Source organism: Mytilus edulis, chromosome 5 (assembly GCF_963676685.1).
Source record: "Mytilus edulis chromosome 5, xbMytEdul2.2, whole genome shotgun sequence".
NCBI lineage: Eukaryota > Metazoa > Mollusca > Bivalvia > Mytilida > Mytilidae > Mytilus > Mytilus edulis.
In genome coordinates this window covers 18,574,050-18,590,653 of record NC_092348.1, presented here as the reverse complement: position 1 = coordinate 18,590,653, position 16,604 = coordinate 18,574,050, and the positions used below count along the sequence as shown (strand labels likewise).

At 31.6% G+C, this 16,604-nt stretch overlaps 1 long non-coding RNA gene across 1 annotated transcript; it reads right to left on the bottom strand.

The window, feature by feature from the left end:
- Nucleotides 1-1,575: 1,575 nt before the first annotated feature.
- On the bottom strand, nt 1,576-3,889 carry LOC139522310 (uncharacterized). Its single transcript, XR_011664380.1, has 3 exons — nt 3,764-3,889; nt 2,975-3,139; nt 1,576-1,889 (listed from the first exon to the last, which is right to left on the bottom strand). It is a non-coding gene; the product is annotated as an uncharacterized lncRNA (long non-coding RNA).
- Between the last annotated feature and the right edge of the window lie 12,715 nt (nt 3,890-16,604).

The following is a 16,604-nucleotide window of genomic DNA, read 5'->3' as shown; positions in this document are numbered from 1 at the left end:
TTTTAAATATAACGAAAAAAATTCATCTTATGCACCAAACTTCTTTCTGTCTATATTCCATTTAATCAGAAGCGTACTGCACGTATCAACGCGTCAAGCGTTTATTATTGACCTGGACAAAAAGAAGATGTGACATCTAGTTTTGAAGATTTTTTGCATTTTTTTTACATATTTAAATTTTCAATACTTACATTGAATTCTTTTTTAATATATGGCATTAGCACAGAGTTAACTGTATCGTATTTGAAGTTTGGCTACCGTTAAACTTGGTTTTACTGTCGCCCATATCAATTTAATAAACTCCGCTTCACTTCGCTGGGAAACTCAATTTGTGACACTGAAATCTACGTTTTTACAAAAAAAAAAGATACAGTTATCTCCTTAATCTATATAGAGCTGTTTTTACGTTCAAGATGTATTTTCTATATATCAGCATCAAATATGAGTGTCAAAGTTAGATTGGCAATGCTTACGATGGTGTTTCTACCGACATCAATAATTTCAACAGCGATGTTTAACCATAGTTTTTCGCCGACATAAATGCAAAAACTTGGTTGAGGTTTTAAAAAAAAACCACCACCGAGGACAATTCGAAACGGAAATTTTCCATTCAAACGGCAAGATCAAAAGCTCAAACACAGTAAACAAATGAATGATAATGTAATGATTAACGGATATGGTATCGTATTCCAGATAACACAACTTAACAGAAAAGATATAAATAAAATGACGTATACAACAACAGGTCACATCATGTGTCTCATTGTCCGTCACAATAAATAAAAAGGCAACAGTAGTAAAACGCTGTTCAAAAGTCATAAATGGATTGCGAGAAAACAAATACGTGTTACAAACTAAAACCGATGGAACTACGTCAACTACAATAAGGAAACATTGGAACAACAGTCACGTTGAACTGCGAAACAAAATAGTTTTCCTGTTTGAATTGTTTTACGCTAGTCTTTTTTGTGCCTTTTATAGCTTGTTAGTCGAAACTGAGCCATTGCTTCGTGTTGTAGGCCGTATTTGACCTATAAAGGTTTACATTTTACAAATTGTGACTTTGATGGCGAGTTGTCTCATTGACACCCATACCACATCTTCTTGTATCTATTTGATAACAACTGCCATATTCCTGACTTGGTACAGGACATTTGGTACAGGGCCATGTTTTGTCTTTCTTTAAAGAACAATGGAGGGGTAAATCTAATTTATGGCTAGTCAAACTTCCAGCTTATATGACAATTTAATTTTTGTTACTGAACGTATACAGATATATATAGACATTGCTAAAACCAAGTATACACTTTCGATAATAACATCACGTATTTATGGAATATTGTACATCAGGTATGGGCATGACTATAAAGTTGACAAGTCAAAGATATAAGATATATTAAGGCATTATCAGCTTAAAACACCTTTATCAAATGGCTGAAAAGGATATACAATATAAATAATAATTGATAAATTAACATCATTATACATGTACACGTTTAACGTGCATTTGTATTCCAGAGGATAATAGCTGTCTCATTAGCAATCATATCACATCTAATTTTTTTCATAAATAGTAACAAAAACAAGATATATCTTCCATACAGTGGTTTATCTGCATGTTTTTAATAATAACACAATCTGTTAGATTTGTTTTCTACGCGTCATCATCGATGTGGTCTTCATTGACTGTGAGCCTTTCCAAGTGCGCCAACGCATTCCTCTGTTATCCTTTGTATTTCCTAGATACAGTCCGTTTAGATTCGATACGTGACAGTTGCTATACCACCAAGCCCCTTTGTTAGGTTTTGCACAATTTATACGGCTATTGATGTCGTTATCCTTGTCTTTTGTTGAGAACGCATAATTAGTATGTTCCTTCAAAGAATTGCCTATTGTGTGTAAAAAAATGTAAGTGTAGAATCGATAACGATGTATATAAATATAACCAGATATGAACTGTAAATTCAGTAAAAAGTAAAATCAAAAAAATACTGAACTCCAAGGAAAATTTAAAAGGGAAAGTTCCCAATCAAATGGCAAAATCAAAAGTTCAAACACAACCAACGAATGGATAACAACAGCCATATTCCTGACTTGGTACAGGTATTTTCTTATGTAGAAAATGGTGCATTGAACCTGGGTTTATAGCTAGCAAAACCTCTCACTTGTTTGACAGTCGCATCAAATTCTATTATATTGTTACCGATGCGTGAACAAAACAAACAGAGTAAAAATGTCACGAATAGGGGAACAGCAGTCAACATTGTGTTATCATCTTAATCACTATAAAAACAGCAAATATAATATCAATATATTATATAATATTAGCTACAACACTTCTGATTCACCAAATAATGTCATTATTGTATGTGAATAAACGATCTCAAGCAGTAAGGCTTATAAACTGTAACCATATTGTTTTCTATTATTGAGACATATAAAGTACTAACAATAAATGTACTGAAAACGAAAATAATAACATTCATGTCATAAAGATTTTGAAGACAGTTTGTAACAATCATATTTCACCAAATTTCAAATTTATTTCAGTTTCACTTTCTGCAAATCACAAATCGACAATGTTATCTTCCATATTTTTATATCATATATTATATCAAACAAACAATCAAACCATGGAAACTATTCGTATTTTAAAAAATGTCCATTTTCTTTTTTAAATATTAATGCACAGTTTAATGTGTTAAGGCCATGTTTTTGTATATATTTTAGATTAAGATACGTTTTATACACGATTGTTGAATGCAGTGATGATTCAAATGGCGAGTTTTTTTTGCATTGCCAATAAAAAAAAGAACGGATTAATTTTAAACAGTATTTAAAATGTCGTTTTAATAAACCTACTCACTAATATGCCCAATAAGAAAAATCACAAAAATAATGAACTCAGAGGTCATTTCAAAAAGTGGTACAAGAGCTAACTGTATTCAAAATCCATATAAAATATAAATATTACCTGCGGTTCCGCAATAACCATTCGCTGTTAGTTTGTAGTTAGTTGACTTGTCGCCGATGTAGAAGTTAGAATATTTTGCATAGGCTTTATCGCCATTAAAATCCTCCAGGTTGACTCTGACTTCATATTGTCCTCGAGATGTTAGTTTATATAGCTTGTCATTACCTTTAACAGTCGAAGTAAAGGAAAGTAAATATTTAGATGAATATGTTGGTTTTTTTTTATATTTAACCCTCTTTCACACTGCAATTAACAACCATTTTGCAAATTTATCATGATTTAATGAGTAAATGTGGCATAATTTGTCATTGAGAAACCTATCGAATGGAGTCGAAAATTAAAACGGACAGTGGTTTAAGTGCATACCATAAAAACTGGATATAAACGCCGCCACATGATTTATGTATGTGCATGTCCCAATTCGGGAGCCTGTAATTCAGTGGTTGTCGTTTGTTTATGTGTTACATATTTCTTTTTCGTTCATTTTGTTACATAAATAAGGCCGTTAGTTTTCTCGTTTGAATTGTTTTACATTGTCTGATCGGGGCCTATTATAGCTGACTATGCGGTTTGGGCTTTGTTTATTGTTGAAGGCCGTACGGTGACCTATAGTTTTTAATGTCTGTGTCACTGTGGTCTTTTGTGGATAGTTGTCTCATTGGCAATCATACCACATCTTCATTGTTATACAACATGCACAACAAGGATAACGGATTGTTATGTGATTTGTAACTTTCGAATATTCATTTTATAGAAGACGCATTAAATTTATTTGGTTTAAAACCTTACCCAACCAGAACTCTGATTTTAGATTATCAAATCCGTTTTCGTATTCTTCCCATCCTCTGTAGAAATCTACATTTCCGTCCTGTCGTCGCTGGAAAACCTAAAACTTAAAATCCGTCATACTATAGACATGTACATACTGAATAGGACAAACACCTGTATTTTAGATAAGTTTATATATATTCATATAACAATACGTTATTTACCACCATAAAAATCATAGTCATGTGAATCAGTATCAATAGATATTTTCGATAATTGAAAAGTTAGACCTGTCATGCACTCTACGGTGGATTGTTATATTATAACAAAATATGAAATGAGATTCTTTTTATAAATTAGTCATTAGCTACCACTTCCTCGTTTAGTTTTTAAATACTCTTATCGTCCACCCTCCTCCGTCCGTTTCCATATCACAGTACGCCTTAATTCCAGCGCCACCTACTGGGTAAATTTTGTAGACTCCACTTTTGTAGTGCTTTCGGTCTAAATCCGAGCAGTCCCGAACTTTAGGCTCTGTTTGTGTAGAATCATATGAGAAATATTAGAGCAAATGGAAAGTCAGTATACAGTTAACAGATTATATTATTATTACATACTAGTATAGAATTAGAAATAGGACGTCCATATTATTGAGCTCAAAACCAATTGATCTAACCAAACCAAACAAACGTTTTATGTTCATATCATTTTTAAATTGTATGACAGTACCACATGCGGAGCAGGATCTGCTTACCCCTCTGGAGCACCTGAGATCACATCTGCTTTGGTGAGGTTAGTGTAGCTTAGTCTGTTATTGTCCATGTTTTGTCTTGTGTACTGTTATTTGTCTGTTCGTCATTTTCTTTTTGAGTAATGACGTTGTCAGTTAATTCTCGATCTATGAGTTTACATGTCCCTCTGGTATCTTTTGTCTCTCTTTAATAAGATTTTTTTAAATGCAAAAGGTATAGAATAACTAAAAAATCAGTTTTTAACTGAAAGTAACTTTTTAGAGATTTTATTTATCTGTTTTTTTTACATGAGGGCAGCAAAGATCTGTATTTACCAGTTGACAAGATACTAAGTACACGTTCAGCTGTTTTTCCATAAAAACAAACACCTTGAATAAAATCGATTTAAAACTGATAAGAGAATTATTACATAGATACTTTTAGCATATACACTCATAATAGATAACATTTGTATGATACATAATAATTATGCGTAACATGTAATACAAGAATTTTACAGAGTCAAACACATCAAGTTAAATTATAAATATAAATACCAGAATCTGACGTGGATGTTAGTTGACACCCATCTGCATATTGTTTTACTATAAGCACTCCCAATATAAAACCAAACCACATTGTCAGCTGTTAATGTTTCTTGGAACTAAACACTTTCAACGAACCTGGCATAAAACATACAGCTTGTATCGATTTATACAAAAGTTTTAAATGTCAAATATGGCGTGACTCATAATAGCAACAGATTGGAACGATGAACATTTCTAGGAACAACTTTCAATTTCCACGAATTTGACTTACCTCTTTGTATATCCATGGCATATTTCATTTTGCCACGTACTTAAATGAGTATGTAATTTTAAGAAATACAAATATCAATATTCCTTTCTAAATAGCAGAAGTACTATGATTTAGACCTGTACATATATATATATAAACCCATTACAGCAGGACATGTATTTTCAAATAACGAATATTTGCTAACCAGTTCCTTCTAATTTTTTTTTCAATAAAAATTTCCCATCTTTAACGAAACAGTTCGGACTTAATTATAACAATTAAAAACATCTATGACGTACTTACCACGTCTGCATTGTTTCTTTTTTTTTCGGGGCTCATACAATTCTGATTATACGCACTCCATATCTGTCTGTTAAACCTTGTTCATGATTACCATTAATGACTTTACGTCAAAACACGAGCTTGAACAATGATATGTTATCACTGTTCCAACCACGCCATATGTTTTATGAGACTATCACAAGTCATGAGCCTGTAAGAAAGTTGTTTTCGTTTGTATTATATTTGTTCGGTAAATTGAGCTGTTAGTTTTGTTGGTTCGAATTGTTCAAAGACTGATTCATACCATAAATCTTGTTTCGACTCAAAAAACGTATTCAGGCATATATCACTTTGTAAAAACTTGTTGCAAAATTTAACAAAATCCAACTCAGGAACAGTGGCCAGAACTGTACCTTTTTAGTTTAGTACTCAAAGGTTTGTGAATGCGTGTACCGCTAGTGGATCAGAAACTGCTTACTCCCTTCCCGGGGCACATGAGATCACCCCTGGTGTGGTAAAGGGTTACTGTTGCTCAGTCTTGAGTTTTTTATGTTGTGTTTTATGAACTTGCTTGTCTTTTCGTCGTTTATTGCCATGACATTGTCACGTTATTTCTACTAATGAGTTTGAATATCACTTTGGCAACTTTCAACCCTCTTTTAGGAATTATATGAGTTGTTTTGCATTTCTGTCTGTGGAATTTGTTATAATCTGGTTTATATATGCATGTATATAAACACATGTTATTTTTGTGAAATATAAGACCTTATGCACTATTATAAAGTACTTAGTTGGTTTCATTGTGTTGGATTGGTCTTGAATTGAAACGCACATTATACCAGATAACGTGTAAAAATATTCTTTTCAATTAGAGTAACTTGATAAAGCCAAAGCAAGTAACATAGCCTACATAAATTCTATATTGAAACTGATAGTCAGGGTTGAGAACTCATCATTTTTCTTTTCTAATTAGTGAAAACAGTAACCATAAAACAGACAATTATGTTAGCTGACATGAATATTAAAGCCAATCAATTATCATGGTTTGACATTATTACCCTTTGCAACCCCAGTACAACTACAGAAAAGCCCTATACTCTTATATTATAAAACAAAATATTCAATAATAGACATGAAAATTATCAATTAACAAAGGTTATGTCAACTTAGGAATAGCAATTATTTTCAATTTTTTTTTATTGTGGGTACCCGTTATCATGCAAACGCATCAATTATCATTAAAAGCCCCTAACAGATGATTGTGAATTTGAATTAAGCATCGTTGAAAAGTAGAGTAACATTTTTTCAAATATCGAAACAGTTGGCCTGTTTTACTACGGCGACGGTTAACTAATTTAACTATAGTATTGACGACCTAACGTGACATGTTGGCAATAGAAAAATATTTGTTTTTGTCAATTTTGCACGTAACAACAAAGACACAGATTGGTTAAAAAATTCTTTCTAAATGAAATGTTGTTCTATGCAATAAACCATGTCTGCAAAGTGTACAAAAAAAGTCATTTGATTAGAAAATATCAGACATTAAATCGCCTGATGGTTTTTTATCATTGTTTAAGGCAAAACGAACTTAAGTTGTTAACTTCTACGTAACATTGGTCTTTGGGAAAGTGTTCTCATTACCAATCAATCCAAATCGTCTTATTTGCACATTATTCAACATCAATAGTAAATACATATCCTTTATTATTACGACTCTGTATCAATAAATTACCTGATTGGCTTAATGTCGCCAGTGAACATTCAATTAAATAGATTCAGTATCGCTAGTGCATATTCCTAAAAAATGCACAGTATTAGGAGTCCAAATCTTTCAACAATTCCTTACACTTTTTTTAAATACATTTGTAGTTGATAAGTTATTTTTTGGTGCAATGCTAATATAGTTCAAAGTCAGTTCTATTGCCATGGAAACACTATTATATTGTTTTAACATAAAAATTCAGATTTTTATTTGTTTAAATAAGCATGTAACCTAAAACAATATATTTTCGATCCTTGTTAAGCGGTTCGATGAGAAGTCTAGGGCATGTTCCTATGAACTGCTATCTAACATTCATGAAATCAACTTAGCTTTGACGCGATGTTACTACACGACAAAACCTTTGCGGCATTTATCAATACATTTTTTTACGTTTCCATTTTGCTGTTATATTATTTACGGAATTTAGTATCAAGTTCCACCACGGCTGATATGGGGTAATATTAATAGCAAAATTAAAATTGTAAACTTATAGCAAAATGGCACTAACTTATTTTGGCATCTTGCTTTTAAACACTTAGCCTTAATTTTATAAATTTCTGTTTATTTTGTCCATCAATTTATCACAAAGCTATGATTATGAATCTGACATGTCATTTTCTGTGGAGACTTTAAACCAAAATGTATCATTTATATTTTTCTGTGGAAACTTTTAACAAAATGTATCATTTATAGTTCTGAATAGTGGGACAAGGCCAATACCGATCAATATAAAAGCTATAAATTTCAATAAAATTGCGCCAGTTCTGAATTGTATCTGATTTCGGCAATAATAAAAGTCATCATTTATCATCTGTGTAAAGCATACTTGATGTAAAACATATATAGTGCCATAGAGTTCAGCTGCAAGTGAAAAATAACATTACTAAAATGAAGTATGATAAAATACAAATTTACCTATTAATGGAACGTAGACGTTTGATATTGCAAGTACTTATTTGTTTGGTATTTAGTTGGATCTGATATAATATCAGTGCAAATCAAACTATATAATCCTAACTCCTTCTTACATAAAGACCTTTGCAGAAAAACTACGCAAATCATTCTTAATTAGTGCCGGAGAAGGAAATTCAAATGTTATTGCATGAACAATATACGTTAAGTAAGGTTTTATGAATATTCAAGTTAAAATTAAGCAATAACAATACGGATAAACTAAATCAAGAAAACAGTACACAAAAGCGGTTAGCCTCCTCCAAACAAACTGGAGTTGATGTAGATGCTCCGGATTATATGCACCAAGCCCGTCATATGCTTGTAAGTTTTATCCGTTTTGCTGCTGATTACATATGTTGATGAACACGATGAACACAACTTTTAAAGTACCTGTTACTATCCTCATTTAATCTTCAGCATGAGAAAAGCACCTCTATATAAGAGTTCCCTTATGAGTTTAAGGAATGCATTGCAGGAAGATATATGTAATACGCAGGTTATGCTGGGATGTTACAATGTGTATATGCGCATATTTACAGGATGGATGATTATGGCAGATCAGGTATTTTTGTCATTTTTCTTTTTACCCAACAATTACTGTCAACGTTAAGGTTAAACCTTTGAAAGAAGAATGAAACAGATCTCTGAGTTCATCATATATCTTAAAGACGCTATGTTTTTGAACATTTATTCGAAAAGAAAGTGGCGATCTTATTTGAGGAAGAAGCGCAAAATTGTGACAGTCACTTGGTTTTCAAATGACCATTTGCATCCTTACTTCGTTCAAAGTACACAATGTACATGTAGTGGCATTTGCAAGGTTTGTACTTCGGGAAATGATTGTATTAAACACAGATAATACTTATCTTAAAAATAGGCGAGTGACTTTAACCATAAAATTATATCTTTAATGCACCCACCTAACACACGGCTTAATTATATATCATTTGAAAGCTACATATCTGTACTATCTGTTTTGCCCGGTCGTTAAAAAATCGTATGGTGCAATTTCTGTCAAATCAAGATCAAAGTTCAAGGACGAGTAAGTGCAAATTTTCTAGGATGTCAGCTTGATTGCATATTATGACTTTTATATACTAAATTCAAATTCAGAGAAGTTTTTGACCTCATAAATTTCCTAATATTATGCTTACTCAATCTAACAGCAAAACAAAACAACTCAAACAGTTGCCCAAAATACCGCCATCTGCGAAAAAACAGCTTTTTACCATTTCTTCCTATCTAAACATTGTATGTAGTAAATATAAGATTTAATAAAATATTCTTAAGAATCTGAAAAAAGTAATGTAAAAAAAAACATGTGCGCGAATCATACTATTGCTTGAAATAAAGGGGGCGAAACTATCAGATTGCAGTCTGCATTGTAACTATCAGACTGCAATAAACATCTTTCGACTTTTCTAATTGTTTGATTTGTAGCTTCATTATAAATATTGATGTTGTGAAATGACCTTTTATTTATTAAATGTGAACCATAAAATAGAAATTGAAAATTTAGACAAAAATAAATAAAAAATAAATTAATGAAAATTGAAATTTCAAAGAATTAAAAAACTAGTAAACACATTATAAAACTTCTTCATTGCTTGCATTGCGTTGTTCATTGTTTAAATGCATTAATTCATCAAATAAGAAGTCTTTTGAAGAAAAAAATCCATTAATACGTTACAATTCTAGTTACAGCTAGACTTCCTGGATAACTTGAATGACTAGTTCATTTTTCATATGAGGATGACTTCATGCAAAAGTCTCTGATGACGACTGAAAAGAAGCTACCAGTATCTTGAAAGTTCAATTTCCACTATATAGATGATTTCATCTCACTGCATGAATAATGCTAAATTTGTGACAATATTAGACTCGTATTTTCCATTGAAATCAAAAATAAAAGAGATATAGTTTACTCTATCACGTATCTAAAAATCGACGATGAGGGTTTGTAAAGAGATGAGCATAAATCAACCCATCAAAACACTCCTTACTTCCCAATAACAAATTTTCATTTCTATGTAGCAACGTTATAGCAAAACTGCATATCTATACTACTAAAGGAAGAGACTGAATTCATTGAGCCGGAAATATTTATGATAGGACGTATTAATGTAGGGTTTTGTATTTCTTAAATTTGTTTGTGCATTCGCAGTGGACGTACTGCAATCTAAAGAAAACTCTTTATTTAAACACTTGCCCAATTGTAACGCGATTTCGCGGCATCTTCTTGTGGAGTATATATCTCCAAGTTGATACACTATTTCAGAGCTTGTATTTGCTTTCACGATTTTCGTGATAGTGCGTAACTGCTCACAATGAAGAAGTAAAATAAAGCCAACTATAGTATACCGCTATTCAATAGTCATCAATCGATTTACAAGTAACTGATACAAATCTGGGTCACAAACCAAAAACCGAGGGAACACATCAACTATACGAGGAACACAACGAAATAACAGAAACACTGAACTGCAACAAAAACAAACGTCAACATACATAGAAACAGATTATTCGACACCAACTGCCATATGCCTGACTTGGTACAGGACATTTAAAAATGGTGGTTTGAACATGGTTTTTTAACCAGAGGTCAAATGCAATGTTGAAATCATCCCTTGGACAATTTTATGAACGCCACTACGAGTTGGTTGACAATTTTGAAATACCTGTTTCCCCAGATGACGACTGCTAAGTTCCAATCGACGTAACCAAAATACCGTCTTCTCTGCCTTGAATGTCACCTTCCGAATAAGACTTGGCACCGAGTTAGGAATTACATGAGCAAAAAGACGGGTAGGGGTTTGTGTCACTCAATCTGTAGCTGTATATTTTGTGTTTTGTATAGTGTTGCTTGTCTGCTTCATTTTTTGCCCGGCTTTGTCAGTTCGTTTTAAATTATGAGTTGATGTCCCTTTGATATATTTCGTCACTCTTCAAGTAGTAAAAGTTTTGGTAAACGTTTTGGTTGTATATATATATCACCGTAAGCAAATTAAGTTATTTTCGCAGATATTTGTCTTATTGCGTTAATATTCTTCACTTTACTTTCAGGCAATTTTTTGGCCGATTTTCATTACTGCAAGTTAATTTCTTTAAAGTAAAATAATACAAAAGGGACAATCAATATCTCAAACCATAAATCAAACAAACTTAATTAAAACCATGAACAAAATAAAATTGAAGTCCAAGAGACGAACAACAGTCCACAAAACACAGCACAGCATGAAAACGACCCTGCCTAAAACAGCGAATGATCTTATGAGATCAGGAAGGGTATTCAACTTTTTCATTTTTTTATTTCACAACTGCTTATAGTGTTTTACATACACAATGACCTGCATTTGTATTTTTTAAAAGTTGAAAATACTCAAAGCATCTTTTATTCAAACAGTTAAAGAGATTATACTTCTAAACACATTTAATATGTCTAACACGGTTTTAAACTAAAAAGGAAGCAGCAGCATATAATTTAATTCGTTTACATCCTGCTTTAGACAACCAAGTGTTTCTAAACAAGGTTACTTATTTTAGTCTTGCCTACAATTTAGTCGCAAAGTCATGTTTGCATTTAAACATGATGATAAAAAGTAAATAAGTTTGACTTCGTAAAAAACATATTTTTATCTCAATTAGCTCGTATATATTCTTTTCGAACTTTAAATATCCCTTCTTTTATTATGGAAAATCATTCTCATCCCTGAAATTGACAATTAGCTATGTGCTATCTTAACATAGAATAACAAAATAGTCGCTTTTTGCAGATGGCAGATTTTTGGGCAACTACAAACCCTTCAATAGAAGGCTGTTCTATGAACAATAATTAATAATTGCATCTTAAAATTACAAAACAAATATTCCTTGACCTAAAACATATACATTCATCTATTTTTTTTAGCATACAAATATCTATCCCCCAAGATATATTTTGCTTTTCATTTTTGGGGGATTTGTGATGAATTTCAATTTTCAGGAAATATTACGCATCTTACCTCTTATTTTTTGTTTAATTTGGAAATAATGTATCATGTTATATAAAGTTCATATGATCTTTTGGAAAATTTTATGGTACAAGAATAAGAAAATGGCCTTTTGTTTATTAATCGCTAAAAATTCGAATACTTATTCGTGACCTTTGACCTTGATTTAAAAGAAAATGCACCGTACGATCTTTTTACGACCGGTCAAACATAAAGTACAGATTATTAGCTTTCGAATGATATACAATACAGCCGTGTGTTAGGTGGGTGCATTAAAGTCGTAAACTAAGCGTCTTTTTGAAAAGAGTCACTCACATAAAAGATTTTGTATATCTGCGCTATATTACTGTCCCATTGACAAGAACTCTCACAGAGTTTACTGATGTTTATAGCAATTTTCTAAATTATCACCAAATGTTCTTGAACTGTTGCCCTACGAAAGGGTGATGGATATCTATACACATTTATAGACAATATTATGGTTGAGCTAAAACAAATTCACAAAAGACATATGTAGAAATTCAGAAATAATGTTTTTAAAGCAAGATACTTGCAAAGTACGTCCACGCTACACAACAACATGTAAATACTCTACGACGAAATAACTAGGGAATAGGACCAACTAAGACTACAATTGGTTAAAAGCATTTCATAACCTACGTATACAATGTAGAAATATAAATATTTTTTATCTTATTGGTAGATATTATAAAAAGGTGTTAAGTTAATACACAAATGTACGAAAGCGTATAGGCGCAAACACATTTTGTTTTCTGGTGTCTGTGTCATAACGGAAGGGTTTGAGTTTTAATGCAAACATAGAAAGACATCCTAAAAGTTTGAGGCGCTAGTACGCTTCCGTATATAGTCCAGTCAAACTAAGATTTAACCTCAAACTAATTGCAACAGAAAATGTTTTAGTTCTAATCTATAGCATTATGCCCTTTATATACACAGAAAAAAGTCCCATAAAATCTAACTTGAGGAAAACTCAAAATCAGCACTTTTAATTTCCTATGGAAATTAACATTGGAAGGGGAGATAACTCTTACAAAAATGAGTCTTTTTTGGTCAGTTTTTGGTTGTTTTTCTTGAAATGTATGTACAGTATGATACTTTGATGGGGTTATAAGTTTGTATTTGACTGAAATATATAATCTTCTGTTCATGAAATGTACAAAACCAAAATGGTATGGGTAGTTTTATTTTTTTCATGCATTTTTCATTAAAGAATTTGCAAATTTGAAGCTTTGTAACCATTTTGAAAAAATAATGTGAAAATTTGGTAATGTTTATATCTGTATAGTATATTATTTCAGCAACTTACCTATCTAAAGAAACTTTAAACCACAAAAAGAAGAATACATGCTTAATTATTTTTATTAAATTTGAGATTCTTTACCTTGACATGTTGAAAAATTCAATAAATGGTCAACTATTGAATAACGAAATCTAGATTATAGCTTGATAAAAATATATGAAAACACCTTAAGAGTTGTTTATTATACTGTAAAGACCGCTACAAAATCAAAAATCAATACATTCTGATGGATAGAAGCGGTAAAGTTATAATTTTGTATCAATTTTTATTGATATTTCTGCCTTTTTTGCAAGAGTTATCTCCCTTTTCAATACAAATCTACATAGGAATTTTAAATTGTGATTTTTTTAGTCTTCCTCAAGTTAGATTTTATGGGACTTTTTTCTGTGTATATTTGGGGTATAATGCTAAAGATTAAAACTTAAAAATCTTCTGTTGCAATTACTTTTAGGTTAGGGTCAAATTTATGCTAGATTGACTGGACTAATAGCCAAATAACACAAATTCGAATTATTTTTTACAAAACTATTTTAACCGACTTTTGCTATTTTCCTTCCAGGTTGAAATTACAGAAGTAAACAGAAACTATAATTGACATCCTGCTAATCAAGTCTGTGACAATAATGATTTCAAAACGTGTATTTCAATTACCTTAATGAATAACAAACATTTAAACTGTATAGACTTTGAATTCATCTGAGGTACATTTGAGTGCTAAACATAGGCTTTCAAATGGTATGTTTGACTGTAATTCAAACGTAGATAAAGTTTATGTTATATTGACTTTTACAACTAATGCAATAATGAGTTCAGGAAAAGAGTCGGTACATACCGTGGGGACTTTTAAACTTATAATGTGAAAAGAGAAACTGACAACACCGCGACAAAAAACTAAAATCAACGAAAAGACAAACAAGTCAACTCGCACTATAGGAAACAAAACTTGAACAACATGATCTCTTAGTCTACTTAAACATGTTAAACCAGAATGTTATTATAATATTACTATTACTATACATTATAATAGCCAGCTGATACGCTTATATATACCTTTGAAAGTATTCAAAAAAACTGCAGTAATCCTTAAGTAATGATAATAATTAAAGTTAAACATTAATATGGGCACCTATGTATTTAAATCTGCAGTAGTAGTGTAATATGCATACCAGCACAAAATTAGCAAGGATTAGCAAAAATGTAAGGAATGTGGTCACGCGGAATGTGCTCAAAAGGAATGTAGCAATATAATGTGAAAAATGTGGTCATGAGGAATGTAGCTAGCTTTGAATGCAAGGAATGTAGAAACCAAAAGAACATGTTTAATTGAATGTGATATTGCAGAAAATTCAAACATTCTAATAATTTAGCAATCGATAATCCTATTTAAAAATGAGTCTTAAGGATGTTTGCTTGTCATGTTTTGGAATTTTTGTCAGATTTTCGAAATTCTCTGGTTTTATCCATTTGAATGCCTTAAAAAAATTTGCCCATGAACCCCTATTTTTCTTTTTATAAATCTTTTATATGTATAATTATAAGCCATTTGTAAAAGTTTTATAAAATTTTCTTTATTTTTTAATTGTTTTTGAGAACTTTAACTGGTCAATGATAAAGCTATGAAAAATCAAGAGAGAACATTTTCCGGCAAAAATTCCAATGGCTAATATCTTGAAAACAAGCACATTGACCCCTATATTTTTTTTTTTGCTTTTTTGCTTCTTCAATTATTCCCCTATCAATAAATACTTTTTTAATGTAAAATTATTTATTTTGAAACTGAGCAGCAAACTTTTTTGAATTTGTTTTTGGTGATTTACTAACATTCGGAGATGTTGATATTATTGTACATCAAGTAAACTGCCTATGTGTAAAGCCACATGGGTGATCAAAGACACTTGCAATAAAATATCCTTTGGCAGATATATATTCAAAACGACGCGCTGAAGGTCATAAAAAATTTAGCCGTTTTAGAAGACAGAGGAGAACCTGGTATGTAAAACTTTTTCGATCCCCACATCAGTTACACCCAGATGTTGCTTGTTTTTTTTTCAAGTCAGTGGGATTTCGGTACTGCAGATCAGAATTTTAGAAATATTCCACCCTATAAAGATACTTCGGGAAACCGAATCATTTGGTTCAAACAGTGCTTAGAACAACTTAAAGAATTAAAAGTTAAAACTGTTGGACTACCTGATCACATCGGTTGTGGATTGGGAGGAGGAGATTGAACAACATATTTCCAAATCATAGAACATTTTGCCAAAGCAAACAACATAAACGTTATACTAGTAAGACAATCCTTTTTACAAAAATGTATATAGAAACAGACTCGTTATGTTCGAACATGTTTTCATTTAATCCTGTACACCCAACGAAAATGTATTACATCGATAGGGAACAAACATTTAAGAATTGGTCAAGACAGATTGTGCAGAAACCACAACACTTGATTCAAAACGGATTCTTTTATACCGGGATTGGAGATCGAGTGAATTGTTTCTATTGCAACATAACCACAAAACAGTGGAAAGCATCCGATTGTGTAGAAACAGAACAACAAAAATGGGAACCAAATTGTTTATTTGCAAAAATGGTGACTAATAAAGTATCATTCTTCAATTGTTTTTCGACGTAGACATTGCTAATATTTTTTTTCTCTGGAATTTTATCAAATACCAATCATATGAACAACATACCTCAAATAGTGTTGGTATGAATTTCTTTGGAATGTTAACTTCTTCATTATTAAGGAGTATGATCAATTCGTTTTCCACTATAGATACATTTAACTTCAGAATGGATGTAGGTGAAAACAGCATTTGCTTCATGCTTAGTATTTATAAAGTCAAGTTTTTTTCTGAACTGAGAGAAGACATTGTCGAACTATTGATAAAATATTGTTATGATTGTGCTGTACACCATCCCAGTCAGATACAACAAACGTGTTTAATGTGGAACGAGTTGGAACATTTGGAGATGCATTTTGAAGAAGTCTTATCTCACATCGTCCACAAAGCAGTTC